Below are 8043 nucleotides of genomic sequence, written 5' to 3' on the forward strand. Positions count from 1 at the left end.
GTTTTCGACCACTCCTAACGCATACCAAGCTTTATCTCATTTTTGTCGTACTCTGGCACGGACGTGATTGCTGTTTCAAGGATATTGTAGACGCAACTTAATTGAAAATATATATTATATTGACGAGACTATTTTTGCGTTCATTTTGGAACTTAAACTCGAGAGAAATAAAGACACCGCACGTTCGCTAGCTCTGCGAAGGGATCGATATAGTCCCGGGATGTGGTATTGATTGAAATTATACCAAAAAGCAAAGGGCGAAATTTTCGTCCAACAACTGCCACTTCGAACATTGTATTGGAAGAAATTGGACTTCATTCTAAAATAACTAGAACTGATATTTCGAACAAGCAAGGTCGTTACTGCTGCATTTTTTGACTTTATCGTTATCACTGCAACTCGAAAAGAAATTTATCACCAGTTCACCCAGTCAAGGGTATTGGGTATGATTCTGGTTCACTACCGCGCGGGTCACAATAGAGACATGACCTACACCGGAAACCGCGGACGAAAAATGTCTGGCACCAAAATAATCAAAATTAAAACTTGGTAGAAACAAGATTTTTCGTGATTTTTGAAGTAACTACATGTGCCCAACAGCGTTTCAAGTACTTCAGATAACCATGCAGTTGTGTGATACAGTGTAGCTTTTCGGCGACCGGAGCAGCCAATTGTGAATAAACTAGCTACTCGAACCAAATATCGTTTCTAGATTTCCAGATAACCCGTTCTGCGGTATGATGACGCTTTTCGGCGGCCGGAGGCAAAAGGGGCGTTGAGGGTAAAGTAAAAATTCACTCTAAATGACAGCAGAACAGACAACTATTGTTTGCTTTAATAAATAACCAAAACTGCCTGTTTTTAAATTGAAAGCATTTTTTCCAAAGCAAAGTTTTTTTGCACGCTTCAATCAGTTAACAGTAATTTCATTTTAAAGTATTTTCCAGCCAGAATTGATCTACAAAACCGATATGTAAGCTATTAGTGCACTCCAAAAAATTTTCCAGCTATCTATCCGTCCATAACCAAATTTCCCAGGAAGACTCTAACCTGAGCTCAGGGGGACCCAACGTCAATTTTCGGAAAATATCTGTTCCGAAGACGATTTGAGATCTAGAATTTTCGGAACATTTGTTGTAAAATTTCTTGTTTGCCTTCCTGTCCTAGGATTTTCCAACATCTAAAAAATGGAGTAATTGCCCATTTTAAACGGATTTTTACCCTAAAAAGCTAACCTAAAATTTTCGGGAGCCTTTTTACTGGCTGAAATTTTCGAAAAGGTAAGTTTGGATCCCTATAAATTTCGGATCACTTGACTTTCAGCTGGGAAATCCGAACAGATAAAAAATTTTTAGGGGATAAAAATATGCCTATATCTACCGTTTAAATACTAAAATACGTTTAACAATGCTATGTATAAGTGGTTTTGAACTATATTCTCGTTGGGTACCCTTGTGAGTTACGATTCCCAACCAGGTCGACTTAAGTCTGCAGAGCAGATATTTTGCTGAGCGGATCTGGGGGGTACTTCTGACCATACAGTTGCGGCCCATCGAATTGCAAAACATTGCGTGCGCCCGTTTCTCTTCGATATGGTCATCCTTTCGATTTATAAAATCACCTTGAAGTACAGGAGTACATTTGCAGATTATTGATTTTTTTTCGCACTGGGTTTAACCTTATTCTTTTTTTCGTTACTAACGAACCCCTCGCTCTTCGACGAAGTGAAAGTTCGAATTCTTCTGGAGTGTACAATAGTCTGAGCCGGGTAAACTAGCTATTTCTGTTGTTTGTTTTCTCCTACGTTAGAGGTCTACGTTATGTATTTACTGTTACAGATCAAATTATATTCCTTTGATTTTTGGGAAAAATATATCTTTGCATATATAATTCTTACCTTTTTCATTTGACACGGTTCAACTGGAAGGAAGCCAGCCCTTGGAAATCGCCGGTTTCTTAGTTGGTTCCGGAGTTTCTGTGTCACTGGCTTTTATAGTGACGAGATAAGCCACGTCTTAACATTTGCTAAGAAATTTTAAAATAGATTACTGACAATTTCCCATCGGCAAAGATACAGCAATTATCCATTAGCATGCCATTATAAAATTAATTATTATTCTAATAAGAGGGAATTTTCAGCCGCCTGGTCTTCAAGTTAGTTTTCACATGAAGGGACTTCCATGGGGCCTGTAAGCATGATTATCGATTGTGGATAATTATGAGAACAAAAAAATAAAAAACTTAACATTCTCAGTGTCATTTGACCTCCTTCGAGTTCACTTGAGAGTCGGCGAAATGTTTGTTTTGGCAACTCATTCTCGTTTCACTCGATGTGAAGACGAGGCTCGGAAATGCCCTATAGCAAAAGCCGTATGGTGTTTGTCGGAGAGTCATGGTTGAATGTAATCAAAATTCTCTTTTTGCGATATCCTTGTTAAATAAGTGAAAAGTCTTACTTTTCAAGCCCCGTGATGGTCAAAGAACTAAAGGGGTCTTGTCCTGAGACCATGCAGATGGTCTCCGGAGGAAGTCCAGGCACTCGAGTTACGCGCACCAAATCAAGAGTTTAAAAGCTTAATGTTGTAAGAATCAAACACTTAAATATTCTCTCCGTTTTAAGTTCTATGCAGTTTCAACTCATGAAAAAACAATTGAAGCGGTAGATTAAATATTGTTTGATAACAAATTTCAAATGACGAACTTTTCCTTTACTAATTTCACTATAACGCCCTAATTTACACGGATTTTGAAAAGTAATTTAATGAATTTCATTTGTATTCATATTTTATTCCAAATAAATATTATTTCCTGAGCAAAGCCTCTTCAATAATCTTCATCAACTGCTTTTGGAGAAAGCGTGATCTCATTTTATGAGTTCTATTTCCTCTTGTCCCTCAAAATACAGGAAGGTTAACTACAACCAAATCCATCGTTAACTCAAAACGACATGCATGTGTGGAAGACCTCTATCAGTGTCTTAAGATAAAAAGCTTCTCCTCTGCTTTTTCTGTTTTCTTAACGGCCAGTCGATTGCTAACTTCATCAAGGGTTCCGGAAAGTTCGGAGATAAAAATAAACTGGTCCTTGTTTCCTGCGAACTTCAGCTTTTCTGCTTCGGCAACTCTAGTTAACTTTTGTGTGTCTCGGTCGTGGTTTGGGAAACGAGGCCGAACGAAAGAGTTTCGACTTTCTCGTCGAGATAACTTTTAAAACGCTCGAATACGTCGTCGACAGTACCAGAATGAGATGTGTTGTCGCCGCCCTCAATTGGTGTTCCTTGCTCCGGGGGAGACAGCATAACGACGAATAGATAAATAATTCCTCAGCAACAACCGCCCAGTAGCTTTGCACGTGATGACTGTCTTGACGCTGTAGTATGCTTATATACCTCACTGGGGTCTTTAGAGACCCCACGCGCTAAGCGCAAAGAATGAAATTCTCACGCTTAACTTCCGAACGAAAATACATTTTCAGCCGGTTCTTGCCAATTTTGCGTTAGAATTGTACTGTTTTAATCGAGAAATTTAAATAAATTTCTCTTTTGTTATTTAGTTGTCTAATAATTATTTTAAGCTTCGTTGAGCTTAATAGTATAGATCTCTTGCTTAGGTTAAGTAGCTCGCCGTTAATAGCTTTGCTAACTCCGAGCTACCAAAGACTATTATCTGAATTTTTGAAATAACGTGCAATCCAACCTGACTTGCATGTGTTCGACCTTGCAGCCAATACAAATCACACAATTTTTTCGGGACAGGCTCGGGATACCGGAAAGTTAAAATTGACTCCCAACAATACGAAGGGAATGCGCTCCCGAATTTAAGACGCTGGCTGACTTCGTCATCCCGCGTAAATAGTTCGCTTAAGCTGTCGAAAAGGACCTCGTCGTTGTTTATGACGAAGGCTTGGTAAATAATGCGAAAATTGATCTTTACAATTCTTTTAATTTATTGTTATTTTAACAGAGATGGTGTGAACGATGAGTGTATAAGCTTTAAAAAGCTTATACACTCATCGTTCACACCATCTCCGTTCTCATGGTATAAATCGCTTAGCTTTTCGTGTCCGCCATATTTGTTTTCCGAAGGAAAACCCGACCACTTTGCCGAAGAATTTCGCCGGAGATTATATTACGTCACATCAGTTTCGCAAATGGAAACTAGTTACGACCGAAGTTTTGGCGGCGGCTTCTCGTTGATTTATTAGACGAGTAAGTTCCCAACTGATAAAGTATCTTTCTTTTCTCTGAATACTAGGCTGTCAAACGTTAGCTAAACGAGACCCAATGGATCATGCAGAATAACGTTCTTGCCATTAACTTCCTTATTGAACATAGACTGCCGTATAAAACAGAGTAAACATGCCCGTGATCACTCGTCAAATAGCTCGTAACACTCGATCAAGCGGCCCAGTTTCCACACCAACTAGACAAGGGAGCTCCACAGGCAAAAGGAGACAAACAAAAGCGAAATCAGAGACATCAAGCATTTCTAAACCATCAGCGCAACGAAGCGACCCTGGCTTCAAAGAGAAAATTCGCCGCATAATTTGGAATTTGGTCAAAAAATACCTTCCTTGGTTAAAGATCTGCGTGGAACCGTTTAAGAGATCCAATGAGACAGCAGTTTTTATCATCATCGTGGCAATATTCCTGTTATTTGCGTTTTGGAGCTTTCGCATCCCAATCATTAATGCAGTCACTTTTTTGTGGCAGAAACCTGTTACAGCTGACTTGCCAAGCGTGTATTTCAATGATGATGTTTCATACCACTTCACGAAATGTCCTGATGAGGACGTGGATGAAGTTCATGGGTTGCTTAAAAACAAGGAGGGAAAAAATTCTATTTTCATAAAAGGATTGGCACCAGGATGGGAAAAATCAAATTCCGCGAGCCATCTTGGAGTTTGTTTGTTTGAGTCACTGAAGCAAAGTAAGCAAGACACTCGTCCAGTTGACGTAATAATAATCAATGTTTCCAGCGAGCATTTCTTTGTTATAAGGAGCATCTACAATGCAATTGAAGCTCTTTGCGGATCGGAAATGACTGACTTCATTAATCAAATCAATGCAGAATTAATCCGGAATTTTTTCCTAAGCGAAAGTAACAGTAACGATACTGAAATGAAACTTAAATTTCTTTACAGAAAACTCAACGAACTTTTAAAACGGCGAAACAGTCATGCTCTCCTGATTCTTTACAGCTGGAGAGATTCGGACACTGCGGAGCTATCCCGCTTCCGTGAACCAGGCACGAAGGATTTGAGAGTAGGCACATAGGCATAAAGCAAAGAGGCATAACGGATGTAAAAAGCCGCAGAACTCATCTTGGCGATTTCAATGGCCTTAAAGCCAAATTCCAGGAAATATTTTACGTTGCAGCTTATATTCAAATCTTTTATAAAATTTTTTATTTATTCCCACACACCTATAATATTAACAATACATATATACATGCAATAATTACAATTATAGAACAACTACTTACTCTACTTACAGTACTACATTTACTTACACTTCATTACAATACTTGTCTAATGCCTATCTACATTTAGCCAAAAGTTACATTAGTCAATACAGTTCTGAAAACATAGTACAAGCACACTTATAAACAGATTGCAAATTAAGGTACAGAGCCCATGCACAAATCCCACTTCTTATTAAATTTGTCCATGTTATTCAGTAATATTAACACCTAAAGTGCCCATGTCATGAAAATTTTATATTTTCCTTTTTGAAAGTCCTTATTAAAAAGTGAACTTTTGCGAAAGAATTTTTCGATTTGAACAAAACGCGAATTTTCTGCGATTTTTCAAATCCTACTTTTGTTTGGTACACCCCCTCTGCTGGTGAACTCCAACGTTAACGCTTATATGCAAAGTTTACTGAATATACCGAACACGGTATTGGTAAACTGTAAACTCACTCGATTTCGTTGTGTTTTACTCAGCCTTTTACTCGGCAAACTTCGGTGTTCAACTCACAATTCACCGTACAATTTTTTCACTCACATGTCATTGCCTCATTTGGAAACTAAAGCGCACGTGATCAATGTCACATAACAACAACGACTATGGGGGGAGAGGGCCAAGCCTATTACTCTCGCACACAACTCCCCTAAAAATTGAAACTATCAATTTTTACAATCCTCATGCAACTTATAAACAGTTTAGTTCAGATTTAGTCCTCCTCTTCTGCTCGCATTTGTACTGCAATCCTTTCAGCTGCCTGTTGAGCTGCAGTTCTCCGCACTCTCTGGTTCCTCGGCTGCACTTCGTCTCTCCTCCCCTCTTGTAGGTGAACACTGTAATCCACTCCTCGTATCTCCAACGGACAAACTAACTGTAGAGGTCTCTCATTAGTGTGTCCCTTGAGCAACAAAATCACACCTCTAACAACACCGTCCTTGCCTTGAATGAGGCGCGACACATCCGCGACACATCCGGGACTTTCCCCGCTTTGCAGCGCCAAATTTGAAAGCTAATTGGGGAATTGTACACAAAACAATAAAGAAAGTCGGCCGAAAGCCGGGAGAACCGCTTGAAAATTCTTCTATTATGGGATAACTATTCAGTTTACAATCAAGTATTCATATGGCTTTTGTTGTAAAGAAGTTAATAAAAAAAATGTGACTGTTTTTACGTCGGTAGTTAAGTTAGAAGTATTATTTTTTTTGGCCTCAAAAGTAACTATTTCGGCACTTTGTTTGTATAGCTTGGACAATTTCAGAGGGACAATTTCGAAAAATAAGGGGTTAGGAAATGAGTATTCATATGGCTTTTTTTCTTTGATACTCTAAGATGGTCCTGCCGAATTTTCGCGGAATTCCGACCAGTAGAAGTAGTATTTTTTTTGCCTTTCCTTTAACCATCCCCCGAACCTCAGAGATTAAATGCAAATTTCCCACGGGGATTGAGTTGGCTAATTTTGAACTTCCCGCGAGTGTTGTAATTAATTCATAGTCCCGCCCCCACAAGCAATGTTGCACTCGCCCTATCAAAGAGCTATTGAAGGTAGTGCGACCCAGCGAGGTGTGACTTTTTTAAAATGAACTTTATGTATTTCCACGATCTTGGCCATTTACCGTTTGCTACTTTTAGCGCACGCTTCAGTGACATTATGAACACCCGTTAAGTGCCTTCAAAGTATTTTACTTGTAATAAACATGGCTAGATTGCAGAATGCCCGGCCAACTAAATGTGTTACTTAAAAAACTGCCACCGCAGTCCCGCAGTGGCATGGTAGAGAATATGATATTCATATAAACAACTCTGTTCCTAAACCGGGTATACTGCAATCGCTCCTTAGCTTTCATTTTGCGGTTCGGTCAACCACACTTTTCACGAGAGTGTGTGAAGAAGAAAGCATTCATTTACTGATTATGCCTATAAGCCCTCGTTTCAGTTTTTAGGCCTGAGCACTCGTAAAATTTTAGACTCATTTTGCGGTTCGGTAAACTACATTTTTCACGAGATCATGTGAAGAAGAAAGCACTCGTCTACTGATTAAGCCTAAGCGCTCGTTTCAGTGATTAGGCCTAAGCACTCTCGTAAAATTTTATTCTGCAATCGCTCTAAATAAACATGACCCCGATGAGTTAACGATAAAATACGAAATCTTCAAAATGCTTTGTTCATAAAAGCATTGGCTTTGTAATGCATGAGCATCTACTGATGAGGGTAACTCTAAAGCTTTACGGCACCGATCGGATCACCTTTGATGAGAAGAAACGCCTCTCTACGCTTCTCTGGGCTTCTCTACTTCCTCTTCGTTTTAAAATGTCTTCTTTGAAAAAAAATGCAGAGTATTGAACGGGAGCTCGAAAGTCATCGAATAACGAGGCGTAAAAGCCAGGCGGGTTCCTAACGCGCTTCGGCATGCTGATCGTAACGAATTAACTGAATGGATTGTAATATGCACTTACTTTTTGATGTCAGAAAACGGATCCAAATTTGAATATTCATTGTTGCAAATGAAAACTTGTTCCCAATGGGATTACTATTTTGGGTCAGTCAAGGAGAGACTAACCAGTACTTCATTGATCTTTT

Source organism: Montipora foliosa, chromosome 11 (assembly GCF_036669935.1).
Source record: "Montipora foliosa isolate CH-2021 chromosome 11, ASM3666993v2, whole genome shotgun sequence".
Lineage (NCBI taxonomy): Eukaryota > Metazoa > Cnidaria > Anthozoa > Scleractinia > Acroporidae > Montipora > Montipora foliosa.